Below are 18,621 nucleotides of genomic sequence, written 5' to 3' on the forward strand. Positions count from 1 at the left end.
AGGTGGGGTTGCTTTATCAGCAGCAGAACATTCTTTTTTTCAATTTTAATGGTGAACTCCCTCAGTTTCACCGAAGGCTAGTTTAATGATCAGGTCTAAGGCCTACAATATTGTGGGAAAAGACCCTCCTTATTGTTGAATCTTTAATAACTAGTCCAGAGTTTCTCAAACAGGGGTCGCAGCTTGTGTGGGGAAAGCCCCTGGCGGGCTGGGTGCGGACTGAGGGACTTACTGGCTGCCACTTCCAGCAGCTCCCATTGGCCCGGAGCAGGGATCCATGGCCTGGAGCAGGGATCCATGGCCAGTGGGAGCCGCGATCGGCCGGACCTGCAGATGAGGCAGGTAAACAAATTGGCCCAGTCCATCAGGGGCTTTCCCTACACAAGCGGTGACCCGTTTGAGAAACCCTGGACTAGTCAGATGGAGTTGAGTTTTCGGATACATCTACATTTGAGCTAGGGGAGTGGTGTTTCCCAGATCATGTAGACATGCCTGTGCTAGCTCTGATTGAGCTAGTGTCTAAAAATAGCACTGTGTTCATGGGGGCATGGGCAGTGGTTCAGGGTAGCCACCCAAATATGGACCCAGGTGTTAGGCAGGATTGTACTCAGGGTAACTAGCCTGAGTGGCTGCCCTTGCCACCAAAGAAACACTGCTATTTTTAGGTGCTAGCTCAAGCAGAACTAGCATGGATACATCTACATGAGCTGGGAATCACACCTCCCAGCTCAAATGTCGATGCACTCATTGATTTCATCGGAAAGATGCAACCTGTTGTAGTAATTGGGCCTATACATTTACTCTAATTGTGAGCTCAACTGTAAAAGTATGTGAAAGTTCAAAAGATGTCACAATAACCTATAATAACATATGTTGATTGGAAAAGGCACAACAAGGAGACAAACTCAATTAGTCTAAACAAAAAGGCCTACTAATATGGTTCATAGACTATGTTAAAATCATGTTTGGTAAAAACAGAAGATGTGGAACCTGAAATTAATGAACCAAAGTCAGTGTGTCAAATATTAGGCCTATCTGGTGGACAAAATCATGAGGGAATGGTCTATTCTGCCCACCATTTCCTCTTTTGGTTGCTTAATGAAAGATTTTGGGGAGAAACTGGGGAATACGGAATAACAGACAGAGGCTACTGGGGTGAGCTTCACCATTGTGGCTGCCACCCTTACCATTTCCTGGGATCCCAAGCCTTCATCATCCTGAGACATGTCTTGACCACAGCAGGTTAGAGAGAGGGATCCAGATGACATCACCACTTCTACTGGCTCCAGCAGAAACTCAAACCCCACCTGAGATGAAACAGGATTTGCCTTTAATAACAGAACCAACAGCAACAGCTCCAGCCAATTGTAACTAACTTTTTCTTTTCCCCAAACAGTAATTACTAACTAAGAGACGGTCAAACAAGAGAGTGTTTCCTTCTAACACTCACTCCAGCTACAGGGAAAGGGAACATGGAATGTTGATAAAATGAAAGCCCTATTTAATACTTCACATTTCATATGCTTCAACTGTGCTTCTTTTCTGTATCTTTACTAAAAGGTTAAAATGATTTTTAATGGTGTGTTTGCCATGATACTAAGCAGTCTGAGATCTCTGTATATCAAATCATGGCTGTTGTTTAACACAGTTTGTTTAGTATTGGACAGTGACTGGGTTATGTTAACACCTTTGGCCCACATAGTCCATCTAAATTAATATAACATATGTCTAGCTGTATAGAACTCACTTAGGCCAGGTCTACACTGGAAGATGTTTGCCATACCTACATCAGCAAACCCTCCTATGGAGAGAGAGTTTATGCCAGCACAATTACACTTTTGCTGGCTTATGCCATTTTCCTGAGTGAAGTAAACTAAAACAGCAAAAAAACCGGTATGCTGGTATAACTGCATCCAAACTAGAGGTTTTGTTAGTATAGAAATGTTGCCAAAAACAAACACCTATACCTGACATTACTGTACTAGTAAAAGTTCCTATTGTAGACCCAGCCTTACTCCATGCTGGGGCACTCCTTTAATACTGACTAGTGCTGCTGCTGCACGCAATCCAAAGCTACTATATCTGATTTTCCTTGTTAGGTGGTGGGATGAAATCTCTAGGCACCAGTAAACCCAGTTATAGGCAAGCAGCTGTGGCTTTTTGGGCCAAAGGTGTTTATAGCTTTTGCTTTGCTCACTACCTGCAATGTAGTTGCTTCCCTGATTTACATAGTTACGGGTTAGGAAGCTTCATATGTATTGGCCATGTCTGACTGAAAGATTTGCAGACAACCTCTACCATGCCTTAAATTATTTTAAGAGACTGTTTAATGGAAAATCCCTTTAATTTAATAGGAAACAATATATATTTTTTCCCATTACACTCTTAAACCAACCTATAGAAGTCTATAGCTGGGACTGAATTCTCTATTAAATTATATATGTTCATTTAAAAATATCTATAGGGAACACATAATTGTCTAGTAGATTTTATGACCCTGGTTCAGAAAGGTACTGAAGCACATGTTCTTTTTCACTATATGATGACTTCAGTAGGACTATTCAAATGCTTAAAGCTAGGCATATGCTTAAGTGGCTTTCTGAAAGCTTTTCAGAGAAATCTACATAGCATCCTAGTCAATTACAGACCCCTATTTGGCTTAATTCTAATGACTAGGTCTGCAAGGATTAGCTTTTTATTGGTAAATGTTGGTAAACATGCATGTCATTGTTCCAATGAAAAAATACTTCCATTTATAATAATTGACACTTATAGATAGGCAAAGTAAGAAAAATGCTGCTTGAGAACTTATTAGAGTTTGATTTAAGGATACTTACCTGGCACTATTTGAAGTGATGTTGACAATTTGTGTGTTAACATTTTGATTCTCAATATCTGTCATTAAATAACTGCCTGACTCCGCCCCCATCATTTCCGCAGACTGTAAAAAATTAAATTGATAATCTAAAAAAACCTTTAAAATAAATTTTGATATTATTGACATTATGAAAAAAATCAATTCTGCCAAACCTACTTACCAAAAGAAGTGAATTTTTAATTCAAAATATTATGCCATAAGGTTTGAACATGAAAATAAGCAGTCCTTAAAATGAATGGGCATTTTTAAGAACGAAATATTTGTTTTTAATGTGTAGATTTGACTACCCTTCAGATGTCTACATGTGTCCTTTTTGGTCATAGAAATATACAATTTAATGTTTGGATAGTTAACCTGCTTAGTTGAATTTACAAAAAATGGCATTGCTTCAATATTTTGTATCACCATGATAATACCTAAATAAAATATTCTTATATTTGGGCTCCTAAAGTCACTCTGTATTAAATTGTCCTTGGTACATTGTAAGACAGATCAATGGCCTGTGCAAATGAATATCAGTCTACAAATATATAAGCTTACCCACACTGAAAATGACAATTCATGTTCAAAATATAGATATGGCCAGTGGTATTATTTGATAGCCGAAAGCACTAAATTTTCAAAAGAATTTATGCATGTACTCAACTCTTCATTGTTTTTCTTAAACCAACTTATCACAGAATTTTAAATAACTAAAAGCAATTTTCTGAAATCACTATCTGGGAGGTGAGAGTAAGGGCAGTGACATATAACAAGTTAGCAGGTATTTCTAGCATTCCTTTCATGACATAATAATAGTAATTTATACCACGCAGAATGAGTTTTAATTGAACATCTTTCAAGCTCCTGTGCAGGCAGCCATTTCGATTAACGGTAGTAAATGTGGAGAGCCTTAATGCTTAGTTTCAAAGCATACAATAACTTCCTGGTTTATCAACATGTCAGAATGAAGCTTAAAGCATATTTGGCATATTTACATATTCATATTACGTTGTTACTGTGCAGATTCTGCAATGTGACATTGGGAAGACACAAAATAAGTAAATATAAAAGCCAGCGAGTATTAAGGCTGTGTAAAGCCCCCAATTTTTTTCAGCTGTTTTTATTAGGGTGGCCACCTTTGTTGGATGGAAATAAGGGGAAAACCCAAAGAATAAAGGGACAACACTTTATTATAAGGGATGTTTTAGGGAAATACCATTTCCCCTAGTATATTATGAATTTTTCTCTCAAATGCATGTTTCTACTCATCTCAAGTATACAATGCAATTATCATAAGATTCAATTTAATGTTTATAATGATACTTATCAGTTTTAATACATTTCAATACATCATAAAATAAGGAATGGGTGGTCTTGCAAAGGGCCAAATCAATTAAATAAAGGACAGTCTTTTGAAATAAGGGATGGGTGGTCACTGTAGCATTCATAGATGGCCTTTTAGTTTCAAAAATGTACACTCTAGCAACTGAAACTTAGTAGCCCCCACTAGGCTCCAGAATCTAGCATTTTGATTGGCAAGTCTTTTTTCTTTCTTTCAGAGCTTTATTCCTCAGATATAGATATATCTGTGGCACAACTTGTAATAATTCTTTACTCCTTTGGTAACTACATGCAGCTTAAATTAGTAAAATTATATAATTATAATAATTACATTATCTGAGGGGAAACTCATGCTGAACTCCTTGGGTTTGACTCCTGGAGTCTGAATCATTCACGCTAGCAAGAGGCTCGTACAAGCAAAGAGTAGATAGGACTTTCCAACCACAGGGAGTTTATGGATCTACAAGGAATGATGGCGCCAGCCCCACCAATCCTATAACACCTGTGAGAGTGGAAGCCTCTCCAGTGCTCTGACCGAGGCTTCTATTTCTTCAGGAACCACAACTGTCTGAAGACCCATATTGGGCCTGCTGTACCCAGACTTTGTGAGTCTTTTGCCATTGATTTCAATGGGGCCAGGATTATACCGTGACTCCTTTCCAGTGAAGCTCACACAGTATAGAGTGGAATTTAATACTGCTACCAGCAGCTGTAATTTTGGAATTGTCTTTTTGTTCTGTTTGTACAGTGCCTAGCGCAATGGGATTGTGGTCCATTATGAGGGTTCCTAGGCACTTCAGTAATACAAATAATTAATAATATTTGCTACAGAGCAAAGAGCAAAACATATTTTTCAGTCTGGATGACATTTTTTTCCCTAGAGTAAAGAAAATAACAGATAAAAATAAAGGCAAAGTGTCCTAGAGAGAGTGAACACAGAGATCCGGTAAAACATTCTACCTGCAATCAAATACAAGAAGGGAGCTACCCCTACATTTAAAGGTGCAGTACTCAGAACAAGAGCACATCCTCATTTATCTTTAATTACATGCCAAAAATGCCACACATGCTACTATGCTGCTGATTTTCTCCCTTTGACTGTGTTAGGGACCTTTCTGACTCCTTTTACTCTTCTCTGTACTATGCAGGGGAGCATTGTCTCCATATTAGCTATATATTTACTGCAGAATATTTGGTTGTTAAATTCAGGTACAAACATAATTAGCATTTATTAACCTGCATTTTAGAGGACAAAAATAACCCATTAGTTCACTCAGTAATTATATGGTCTTTCTGTTTACAGTAATTACCTTACCACTATATGTTGGTTTATTATGTAATCTAATGGTGAACACTTCTGAAAGGCTGAATATACATGGTTCTCTTCAAAGTTTTCATTTTGGAGGCACCAACTGTCATTATTTTAGCTTACAACTTTTGCTTTTATTTCCCCAAACTGCAAAAGTGTTACAGGAGCAAATATGACTTATTCTGTTTCTTTTGATTCCAGAGTTTACACAAGTGCCAGTGAATATGATTTTATTCATTTTTCCCATTATCTTTGCTGAGAAAATATGTACAGAGAAGATCAGAATAGCAGCTTTTGATTTGGAAAGAGGATAATTTTAGCATATTGTTAAACTTTAAAAAAAAAAAAGATGGTTCATCTCTAGGTAATATTTCTGAAGCATCGCACCAAACCTCTGTGTAGATTTTCTCCCTCCCTCTTCCCCTCCCCATATGAAACTGTAAAATAGAATAGATATGTAAGGTTAACAAACAAAAATGCAGCTGTCTGATTAATTTGTGGTTGTTTTAATCACATCATGTTACATCAGACTATAGAGGGACTGAAATACAATCCTATGTAAAACTGCAATTTGTTTAAGGTCAGAAATTTGAAGTTTTGCAACCAAAATCAATTGACTTGACCAGGTCATCATTATCCTTGTTTAACAAAGAAAGCAGATACTGCCTGAAAGACTGGCCATTAGGAGGACCAAGTCACCCTGGAAAAAAATATGTAGGAGAAAATATAGACAATAATTTGCAGAAAAATGTTGCCATTTGGTATAATTTCATAGCTATGTATAATGCAAAGTACAGTACTTTTAAAAAGTGCTATTATAAAAGGTAATTCTTCTATTGGCTCTCTTGTGTTAGCAAGATTTCAGATCCTGCAAGAAAATGCTGACTAATTACTGATGTCTCATGGCTCTTTATCAGCACCCTGGGTATAGGCAAATGGCAGTGGCTTTTTGGGAAGAGGTAAAAGTGGTTTACAATAGAGAGGTCTCTTCGGGGAGGGCCAGAACTTCAAATGTATTTAGGTGCCTGAATGCAAATAGGCACTTAGTCTGTACCTACTCTGTAGCTGCAAATTATAATTTCCAGCTTGGGGAGAGGTACAAGTGCTAGCAGTGTGGCTGCGGCAGATGAGGCTAGCTGTCCCAGTACAACCTTGCCTGAGATTATAGGTCTATACTTTATTAGGTAAATCTTTCTAATATACTTCTCTTGGTCATCTTATATACACTCTCAACCTTAGAAACGACTTCTGTATTGATAAATACACAGGTGTATATAACTATAGACATGTTTAGTGGTGCCTTACTGCTTCCCATCTCTGCTTGTTTAGGCCGAATAAATTTGTGGCCTATCCATTTCCTTCAGCTAAATATTTTCAAAGACAGACATGTTTCTTGGGGCAACAGGAGCATTGTCACAAGAGAATACCATTTTCTTCATATCTTTCCTCTACTACTTGGAGCTTTCATTTGCCTTCTCTGTGTATAATAAGAGCATCATCTTTGACAGTGAATTTTTCTTCTTCCACATCTCCAGTGTGTGCAAAATCTGTCACCATCTTCACACAAGATGGGCTGCATTTCACTTGTTACAAGTTAAACTTGTCTCCCTATGTGAAGGAAATAAAGGCCATGTAATAGAGGATAGGTGCATCCTACCACAACATCAGGAATCTGGGGGGGGGGTGTTCAAGAGACTGTGGCGAAGATTACAGAGTGAGAGGATCCTTCAGGAAAGACCTGAGTTGCCAGGTAAACTGAGCTAGTTAGGAGGGCTGGAAATAGTCCACGAAGGCAGGAGAAGACCCTGACACAAGGGGAGTTTCAATGTTGGAGCCTGGAGGATCAACTCCAGATAGAAAAAACCTCGGAGAGGGAAATGGACTGGAACCCAACTCTGGGAAGAAGGGGTGAAAACTCCCTACTTACGGAGGGAGAGAGACGTTGAATAGGTGGCTGGGGCTTGCAGGGTCAAACTCCTGCTTGATGAGTGAGACCTTGAATTAGGATGGGATCTAAAACGCAGCAAGAGGGGTGGGAGCTCCCTACCTAAGGTGGTGCATGGGGAGAGAGAGAGATTCTGAAGTGGGGTTGGAGCTTGAGGGAGCAGTATGTACCCAGAGAACTGAATAAAGTGGACTCCAAAAGGGGGGCATTTAAATTACCTTTGGACTGAGGGTGTGGAGTTTAAGAAGAAGGAGGAGAAAAAGAGGCAGGGTGCCACAAAGTGACTTCTGGCCACAAGGGGGCACTTGGGTGGCAGCAGGCCCTGTTACAAAGTTACCAGTCCCACCTCTGCTGCAGTCAATAGCATTGGCACCAGAAGGGTAATTGAGAATTGTTTTTTTCAGTGCTGAGAAAGAGAGAAGTCTTATAATAATGGCAACATCTTTATCAACAGTCCATACAGTAAAATTACATGAAGTAAAGGAGTGGCAAATTCTGGGGTATTCAAAATATAATGTAAACCCTTTATTGACATTGTGGGATTCATTTTTCATCAGCAAGGTTAAGGTTCCTCAAGATAAGAATGATTTCTTATGCAACAAGTTTTCTTCACTGTGCCTAATCAATGCAGCAGTATTGGCTCATTCAACTGCATGTTAGGATAGATAGAGATATTTAATTTGTGCACAAAAGACAAACTATTATTTTATCAACAGACTGTTCTGCTCTTCATACTCGTGTGTAGCATTTTCAAAATGCACCCCATAGTTTGCAGGACACAGATTCAAAGTGCTAGGACAGGCGGGTGCGGGGGGGAGGGTGGGTGGGAGAGTAGCTTGGCAGAAGCTCCTTTTGACTGTAATCCTTTTGACTGGAGTCACAAAACTAAATCTCTGTGTGTTGTTTTGAAAATATAGGGGCAGATGTCCTGAAGTAGGGAGTGAAAATAGCTGTCACTTTGCATAACAAGCCTTCCACAGTGCCATCTTTATAGTGACAATATTAAATGTCTGTGGAGAGAGACACTTGCTTTTACTGCTGGTAGGAATTTGTCAAATTCAGACTTTGTATTAACTTTGATTCTGTGTGTATCTATGTGCCCTATTCCGATTTGTGTGCAGCTTTTGGTATACAAATCCCATTAATTAAAAGCATTGCCCTCTTTCCGCTGTAACTCTTATACCAGCAGGTCTCATTGCAATAAATATTTTGTTATAGGCACTTGATGACATTGCCTGTTCAGTTAGGAGTGGTGCAGTCAGCCCCCTTAACTTTCTTTTTTTACTCATAAATACGAAATATTGTAGATCATCAAACATCATTCTCCATATATTACAGAAGTTATGTTCTCTGGGGGTAACCTAGATACTACTTAGATTTCATTAACATCCTTAGTGACTATTTAAAGCAATAATGATCAAAGTGCAGGTCATTTCCTGGGGATTAGTGACGGGCTGAGAGGAGTTGAAAGCACAAGGCACAGCTGAGGGCCATTAGCTTCAGCCAGTCACTACTCCCTAGGGAATTTAGCTATAAAATGAAAATAAAAAGCAAAACAGAAGCACAAGGAAATTTTTGAGTGATGAAATTTTTATGTATAAGCCTTTTATAAGAAGTTATAGCTCTGTACAATAACAAGATTGCTTGAAACTTCATTAATCTTAAAATGTGTTATTGGTATTATTTACTAACTGCCTTAGAAATTGGTCAATATTAAATATAATTATATACTTTGTGCATAAAACATGCTTTGGAAAAGGGTGGAGTGCACTGACTCCAATTCTAACAATAAAAAGGTTGCTGTGAAAGAAAACAAAGAAAACTTCTAAACGAAAGGAGAACAATTTATCTAAAATCTGACATTGTTTTCTATTTCTTCTTCACAGCCTGTACAGAGGAGCATCAGTACATTGAAGAGCCACTGTGATAACTTTTTAATGAAAAAATCTGAGGCAGTTGAAAGGTAAAAAGTTTTTCCACTCTTCTATGCAAAATTCAGATCAATTTACTTTTATAAGGCATCCTTCATACAAAGTACCTTAAAATTCTTTACAGTGAAAGATAAAATAATGAGATGGCACTCATGGAAGCAGCTTCAATGAGTCTCATACAGACAACAAGCAAAAACAAATGAAATTGAACCCACTTGAATAGCACAAGCTTGAACTTTTCCAATACAACCTAAAGCTAAGCTTTGATTTACATGATGAATCCTGTGCTTTTAACTTGGCTGTGGGGGTAGGCTTTGTATTTGACCTGTTCCAATTTAGCTGCAGATTTTGTACACAAATGGTTATAGTCAATGAAATTTATCACCTTTCCTGTTCATTTATACTTAGCCACCCAATAATCAAGATGTATTATGTGATCTGAAAATTGAAGCAGAAAAAAAGACTTATGAGGCCATTGGTTACATTAATTCTGATCTGTATAGATGTCATATCAGGTCTTCTTACTGTTGGAATCTTCGCTAGATAATCAAATCCCTTACTTCAGAATGCCCATATAATTAACCAAAAAAAATTACACACAAAGAAACTATTAATGATGTTCCACAATGTGTAGTAAGTCTTGCATAGGTCACTTGTAATGGCATATTTCAGGCCCCTTTTTTATTTTCTGTTTGTGAGCATTCAGAAGAGCAAGATTTTATTTGTTTAATTTGGGCTGGAATGTTATCAGTGTTACTTGTGAGAGAATGGGTGTATTTTTTATTTGCTATTTATAATTGGTCTAAAATGTTTTAACCCTCCACACAGCGAGCAGAAGGAATACCATATGACTTTTACTGGGAGAAATTCATCCCATATAGAGGTATCTCACAAAGAATGTGCACCACATAAGTTCCACTTAAAATAGGTCTATAATGGAATTTATGTGGTGCATGATTATGTATTGCCAATCACAAGCATTCAAAAATCATGATCCAGGTCCAGAGATCATTAGACTTTTAAAAAGAATTTGAATTTAAAAATGAATTATTTGTATTTGCCTGTTGAATTTTGAGCCTTTAGCAGTAACACTTTCAATCTTATCTCTACAACCATGAAACCTGGGAGCTTACATTTGTTTATGAAAGTGGAGTTCCTGATGTAACCGCATCATGCCAGGAGCTAGGACTTTAAGAAAAAAACAAGATTTTTGCAAAACTCAGTAAAATCATGAGCTGGCTACACTACATAGTGCTTGTGTGGACTCTCTGTACAAGGGGGGACTTTGTCCATAATTAATACTGAACAGTCTAAGTGACCAGTTTATGAATAATCTATATAATGGAAAGCACTCATTCACACTTTTGGGCAAATGCTTATGAACAGTAGATATATTAGCAGAAATCAGGGGAAAAAATCCCAACTAAAAAGAGGTAACTTCTTGGTTAATTTCATTTGCAATGAATAACACAATCAGACTTTTATGGAAATACACTTATTATTGTAGTAGAGAATAGTATGTATTATTTAGACAATCTGAGAAAAAATAGCCTTCTGTTCCTGGGATATAGTCTTCATTTTGACTTTGTGCAAGGAACTTTTACTTTGAGTCAGGAAAAAGGGATGTATGGCAGAAGTGATGTATTTGGAAGACCGAGGACATATTTTCTACAATGCATCTGCTGGATGGAGGAAATAGAGGAGGTAGTATATATGGTTGCCAAGGTAGTGAAATGGGTCATTTCACCTGGGATGGACACTGAGAGGTCAGACAGAGGAAAACTAGTAGAAAGAGAAAGCAAACAAACAAAGGCCAAAGAGAATCTCCACAAGATTCAATAAAGAGCTATGCTCATCATGAGGCTGTAAATATGGAGCTGGTTTTACTTTCATTGGTTTTGTTCATGTTGCAAAATAGATATTTAAACACTACAGAAAACATGTAACCAATTCTAAATGATTTCCCCAGGAAATAGGTTTTTGCAACACGTATTTTTATTATTGCAGAGTCAGAGCATGACTTAAAAGATAAACTTCAAATGGGAAAAATTGATATGCATCCCTGAATTTTAAATATAGTACAGTATTAGAAAACATGTCACACCTGTATCTCACTGCTGAGCCACTAGTTGGGCTTATGCCAGTGGAGGGATGAAGGATGTGGCACCCAGCAGAATGTATAAAGTTCAAAATGAAAACATTGGTGAGATTGTCTTGATTCTACTGGAAACCAGGAATCTCATGCATGTATCTATGCATTAGAAACACTGACATTAAGGACACCCTGTTAAGTTTTAGATGTTTGTATTTTGCCAGCATTATAGAAACAAATTCACTTTTAAAATATGAATTTTTACTATTATTTTTGAGAGCCAGCTGAAGTGATTCAGGGGACTGAGTGGTGAGGAGGATTGTGCTAGCGAGTGCTAACATTGACCTCTAGTTCATCACTAATATAATTTTGAGAGATGTCTAAAGTTTTGTTTTATATTAGAGATTTTTGTTGTATGCTAAGCATATCAGTTTCACTAGGGGTAAAATTTTCAAAAGCCCCTTAGTCCCATTTTCTATAGTGATTTATGTATTTAGGAGCTTAAATCTCATTGAAAGTCTGTGGGATTTAGGCTCCTAAATCAATTAGGTTATTTTGAAAAAATTACCTTTAGGAGCCTAAGTCCCATTTACTTCCATTATAACTGAAATTGGGGCAATTCTGTTGATGCTAAACTGTTTTTCCACGTTTCGGACTCCTTCCTACCCCCATTTCTTTAGGGTAAGACCAAGGGTCAGTTCCTTCTCTTTTCCTTCCTCTTCACTGGAGAGGGTGTCCTCTCACATGATTATGGTGAAGGTGCTGTAATAATGTGGTGTAATCCAATCTAAAAACCTGGTGTTGGATTGTGAAGGATGCTTGTCCTCTGTCTGGGGTGAACATCTAGACCACTGGCAACATTCCACCCTTCCATGCTGCAATGGGTGAAATGGGTCTGGTTGTGTAGGTCCATACAACTACAATCACAATATTAAAAGAAAAATGCCTATCCAGTTTATGTGTGAGCCTGCAACCTTTGCTCATTGAAAAATCCCAATCACTTCAATGGTTTGCATAGGTAAGGCTTGATTGATCTGACTTTAATGACATCATAATGCTGTGCTACAGTTTAGAAAAACTATGTGGTATATCCAGTTGTTAAATCTTGCTTTGTTAAACAGGCAGAAACTTTGGGTAACTTCACTGATTTCAGTACAGTTACTCCAAATTTACACAAGTATAACTGTAAACTGACTAAAAGAACAGGAGTACTTGTGGCACCTTAAAGACTAACAAATTTATTTTAGCATGAGCTTTCGTGAGCTACAGACTAACACGGCTGCTACTCTGAAACCTGTAAACTGACTAAGATCTTCTGACTTCCGAGGAAAACTGAAAAACACAGGGTCTGCTTTTGTAATCACAGCATATATCTAATCTTCTAAATACTGACTCTTTTTATATGGCTATATGAAAAGCATTTCCAACCCAGTTGAAAACAAAAATGGCATACTGTATACAATAAATATTCAATGCAGCTAAAATGTATATTTAATTGTATGCAACATTGTATGATTCATTGAACATATTCACATTTCCCATATGATTCCTTTGAAGAGTTGCAAAGTATGGGAACCAGTGAATTTTCCTGTGCTTTGCTTTAAAAAGATGTTACTGATTGATGGTGATTGACAACCAAATAGGGAACGGAAGTTTAAATTGATTTCACCATAAAAAGTATGGTTCAAGATCTATGCCCTTAGTAAACAAGTTAGATTCCCTAATGTTTGCTACATATCGTAAATAAAATGTTTATTAATCTTACATAACATTAAACAAATCCATGATATGATTTCACCAAACCTTTTCTCTTTATTATTTTAGAGAGATCAAGGTGACTTCATTCTAAAAGCAGCAGTATGAGTTACCTTCTAACAATAAGTGGACATAACATCTTGTAGGTTTTATATACATCACCAACTCTGCATATTCTTTCGCTTACTTAAGGCAACCTAAAAGCATGCCTTTACACTTAAATCAATTTTTATGTGATATACTGCAACACTTTCATTGAAAATTGCTTTCAGGTTACAGTCAAAGCACTGCTGTGCTTGCAGATTGCTTTGACCATGACATTCTCCCTGACTAGCTCAATAATGTAACCTTTCATTCTCATAAACATTAGGTGCAATGAGAATTTATGAAACGGGAAATTTGGATAACATTTATCCAGTATATTCAGTTTGTTCATTGTAAACATTTATGCAATGCACTGTAAATTTAATTTATTTTATTATTACCGCTGCAGCTGTTCCACATTAAAGGCCACAACCAGCATTCCATTAAAAGCCCTCTTAATTTCTCACCACCCAAATTGTCCAGCCTTTCTCCTCTGCAGGCACTCCCTCCTCCTTCCCCACACACTCTCCTTACCTAGAAAATTCTCATGCTTATATAGGCCAGAAAAGAAACAATTTTTAGAATAGCTGAAGCAAATCTGTCAAGTTTGAGTTTGTTGCAAAATTAATCTTTTTGGCCTGTGATGGGCGGGACCTTACTGGTCAAGCTGGGGCACCTCCATCAGTCCAGTATGGGGGTGGTTCTCTCCAACACTCAGTCATGGGCTTTCTCGTTAAGCGGGTGATTTTTGCCAACTGTGGCCTGGCCCCTGGACGGGGTCACCTAAATGGGTATACTGCTGATTCTGAGCGGCAAAACTATCAAACAGTCTGTGGAATTAGCTTCTGGGTTAGAGTGAAGCAGAAAGCAGGCTGCAGTCCCTGGGAGAGGCAAAGTAAACAATTAGTCTATAGCCTGGAGGCCTCCTTGCTGGGGCAGCTGGGGAATTAGCCCCATGGGCAGGGCAAAGCAAGCGATCAGTCAGTCTATAGGTCTCACATCTCTCAAGGCTGGGGCGTAATTTAGGCAGCATCCTGAACGGGCAGAAGCCCGGATTCCATGGCAGTCTCCACAGACAGTGGATCATCTGGCAGGTAGTCCCAGTCCCCAGGCTTTACCCGCAGGGGCGCTACAGGTACCTCTGCAGGAGCTAGTAGCATACTCCCTTCCTTTTTCATCCCTGCCCCCAGACTGGCCTGGGCTGCCTCCTTTTATCTGAATTCTCCACTTGGAGCATGTGCAGCAAGGAAGAAGGGGCATGGCCTCCTTGGCCCACAATGATTGGTCTGCCTCTGGCGGTCCAGTGCAAGGCTGGTTCACCTCGTCACACAACCTCCCCCTCAAGTCCAGACCAGATGGAGGTGCCCACCTCACCCACTTCCACTCCTACCCGGGAAGAGAAGTCCGCATTTGCATGGGCTCGGCCTGGGTGGTGAAGTACCTCAAAATCATAGGACTGGAGGGCAATGTACCATCTCATAATCCTGGCATTAGTGTCTTTCATAAAATGAAGCCATCGGAGGGGTTTGTGATCTGTGATAAGCAAGAAGTAGTTCCCAAGCAGGTAGTATCATAGTGCTTCAATGGCTCATTTCACAGCCAGTGCCTCTTTCTCAATGATTGAGTACTTGGTCTTGCGAGGGAATAACTTCCTATTCGGGTAAAGCACCGGGTGTTCCTCTCCACCATGCTCTTGCGATAGGACAGCTCCCAGGCCTACCTCTGAAGCGTTGGTCTGGAGTATAAACCTTTTAGCAAAATCCAGGTGAAAAATGACTGGCCTCTGACTTAACCGTGCCTTCAAGACCTGGAAAGTGTACTTGCAGTCCCAGGACCACTGTACCCTCTTGGGTTGGGAATTTTTCATCAGGTCTGTTAGGGGTGCTGCTAATGTGGCAAACTCTGGAACAAAGCATCTGTAGTAGCTGGCCAGGCCTAGAAACTGTCTCACCTGCCTCTTGTTGTGAGGGTTGAACCATCTTTCAGGGTTTGGACCTTATCCAAGAGTGGACGCAGCTGCCCTCGCCACACTATGTACCCAAGATATGTTACCTCTTTTTTCCCTAGGTGACACTTGGAGGGCTTAGCCATCAACCCGGCTTCTACAAGGGCTTGCAGCACAGTGGTGAGGTTTCTAAGATGGTCCTCCCAGTTGGTACTGTATCACTATATCGTTGATATAGGCAGCCACGTATTGCTTGTGTGACCTCACTAACTGGTCCATAAGCCTCTGAAAGGTCACAGTGGACCCACGTAGCCCGAATGGCATGTTTGTAAATTGGAAGAGGCCAACTGGGGTGGCGAAGGCTGCCTTCTCCCAGGATGCCAGAGTCAGGGGGATTTGCCAATATCCTTTTGTGAGATTGAGAACTTGGCATTCCCCAACCATTCCAGTAATTCATCTACCCATGGCATAGGGTATGACATTAAACCTGGAGATTGCACTTACTTTCCGAAAATCAATGCAGAACATCGTGGACCCATCTGGCTTGGGAACAAAGGCGACAGGACTCCTCCACTTGCTATGGGATTTCTCCATGACCCCGAAGGCTAGCATCACATCAAGTTTTCCTTTACGATCCCTCACATCTTCTGGGGCATCAGTTGGTGATGATCCCGCACCTTCTGTCCTGGGCTGGTGGCTATGTGATGGTACACCATCTTTGTCCACCCAGGGTGGGGCGATAGAATGGTTGAGAAAGACAGTAGTTGTTGTCATTCCTCATTGAGCTCCCAATGTCAATCATTGTTGTGTCAGAGGGGAGGAGGTTAAGTGTCTGACCCTAATTGAGATTCAATTGGGTAAGGGGCAATTAACATGTCCTCGTAGGCTTTCCAGGCCTTTAGGAGATTGACATGGTACACCTGGGTCTCATGCTGCTGTCTGGGCAACAGGACCTCATAATCTACCAGTCCCACCCTTTGGACTACTTCAAACACACCCGGCCATTTGGCTAACAGTTTGGACTCAGGTGACAGGAGTAGCAACCAGACATGATCCTCTGGTTCGAAGGTCCACAGATGGACGCACTGGTTGTTACTCTGCTCCTAGGTCTGTTGTGCTTTTATTAAGTTCTCGCGGGCAAAACCTCTAAGTCTTTTAAGGCGCTCTTGCACTTGTAATATATACGGGATGAACCCGGTAACCCAGGACTCTTGTTCCTCCCAGGTCTCACGAAGGAGGTCCAGGATCCCCTGGGTTGCCTTCCCTACAACAGTTCAAATGGGGAGAACTCTGTAGATTCTTGGGGTACCTCACATATCGCGAATAGCAAGGCAGGTAACAGTTTATACCAATGCCATGGATCATCTTCTATGAATTTAGAGAGCATTGATTTCAAGGTCCCATTAAATTTCTTGCCTAAGCATTCAGTCTGGGGATGGTAGATGGAAGTCTTCATGGCCCAGATTTTTAGTAGCTTGCTGTCATAAATAGATAGTTAAGGGTTAATACCTCTTTTACCTGTAAAGGGTTAAGAAGTTCACCTAGCCTAGCTGACACCTGACCAGAGGAACCAATGGGGGAACAAGATGTTTCAAAAGGAAGGAGGGAAGTTTTCCTTTGTTCAGAGTTTCAGTTTCAGCCGGAGTGAAAAAGATCAAGGAACCAGCCTCTTATCAGAGTAGTAAGTTTTAGAAAGGGATAAATAGGTTTATGTTTATTTTCTTTGTAACTTGTTTTGGTACCATTAAGGGAATTATCAAAATTGGGTGCTGGGTATTTTTTGTGTAACTAAGTTTTTGCCCAGGGGAACATCCTCTGTGTTTGGAATCTGTTGTCTGTGGGAGTAGCTGGTATGCTAATCTCTCCCAGAGGGTTTTCTTTTACCTTCCTTTTCTTTAATTAAAAGCCTTTTTCTTAATACCTGATTGATTTTTTCCTTGTTTTTAGATCCAAGGGGGTTGGATCTGGATCCACCAGGAAATTGGTGAAGTCTCTCAAGGCTACCCAGGGAAGAAAAGTAGTGTTTGGGGGTGGTGGCAGCGATACCAGATCTAAGCTGGTAATTAAGCTTAGAAGTGTCCATGCAGGTCCCCACATCTGTACCCTAAAGTTCAGAGTGGGGAAGGAACCTTGACACTTGCATAACTCTTAGTTGGTATGAAAAGTTGGCGCCTCAGTCTGTCAGAATCTCTTTTGGTATCCCAATTCAGGCAAACATTTCTAAGAGTTCCTTTGCTATAGCATCAAACTTTTATCACAATATATGAAAAGATCTTAAATAACAAAACACTCCTAAAAAGGTATTCACTGTCATAGACATAAACTCCACATCTCTCCCACTTGATTTCACATGCATCCCCCATTCTCAAATGAATATCATGGGAGCATGGGTGCTCCTTGCAGTGTATCCTGCAGGTCATTAAAGCCAGGCACTGCTGAACCAAAGGGAAAAGCAAATTCTAGAGTGAAAGAACCATCCCATATGCAATATATATGGAAGGGGTAGTTCTCATGTGATACCACAGCAGTTATGGAGAAAGCAGCTTTCTCCATTGGTCAGAACCCAAATTAGGTAGGGCTTTACAAATAACAAACCAACAATTTAAACCTCATCCCAAAGTCAACTGTTAACCAGTGAAGATAAAGAGTGCTGGTGTACTCTATTCTCTGCTGGAATACTGCTTAACAGGCAGGCCATCTCTCTCTGCACTAGCTGCAATGTCATGGCTTGAAGTTGATTGTGACATACCAGGATACAATTCAGACAGTTGAGTAGCTGTCACCCCTGCCCTGTAACCAGTGGTGCTCTTTACACTGCTTTGCTCCTGTAGCCTCCAGCCTAGACTGCTCACAAATAGCCTCCGGGATGCAAGTCACTCCCAGCTATGTCTCTGTGTGCTGCAGCTATCCAGCCACACCTTGGCTCTTAGTAGTCTTGGCTATACTACAGGGTTAACTCAGCACATTCCAAATCTTATATTTTCCACTAGAAAGGTATGTCCTTTACTGCCAACCCTCTCCTGGACAATACAAGCTTATATGAAGTCAGTTCCTTCTTTAATAGAAATAAAATGCCCAGAACTTGCAACCCCAAATGGAATTTCCCAAACACTTTAATTTAAACACAATGGGTTAGATAAAACAATTAACTAAGTTTGTTAACTACAAAGAAATAGATTTTAAGTGATTCTAAGTAATGAGGCATAAAAGTCAGAAATAGTTACAATAAAATAAAGTTAAAACACTACTGGTGCCTAACTTAACAAACTATATCAGATTCAAGCAAAGTTTCTCACCATATGCTTTCAGTATTCTTACTGACCAAACTCTCTAAGTCAGGACCTCTTTTCCAGAATCCA

General features: G+C 39.7%; 1 long non-coding RNA gene across 3 annotated transcripts in view; it reads left to right on the top strand.

Moving 5' to 3' along the window:
- Positions 1 to 18,621, top strand: part of LOC120398390 — a 118,103-nt gene that overhangs the window by 40,262 nt on the left and 59,220 nt on the right. For all 3 annotated transcript variants that reach the window (XR_005594344.1, XR_005594343.1, XR_005594345.1), the window contains exon 2: positions 9,342 to 9,418. This is a non-coding gene — a long non-coding RNA (uncharacterized LOC120398390). The remainder of the gene's footprint in view (positions 1 to 9,341; positions 9,419 to 18,621) is intronic.

Source organism: Mauremys reevesii, linkage group 2, assembly GCF_016161935.1.
Source record: "Mauremys reevesii isolate NIE-2019 linkage group 2, ASM1616193v1, whole genome shotgun sequence".
Lineage (NCBI taxonomy): Eukaryota > Metazoa > Chordata > Testudines > Geoemydidae > Mauremys > Mauremys reevesii.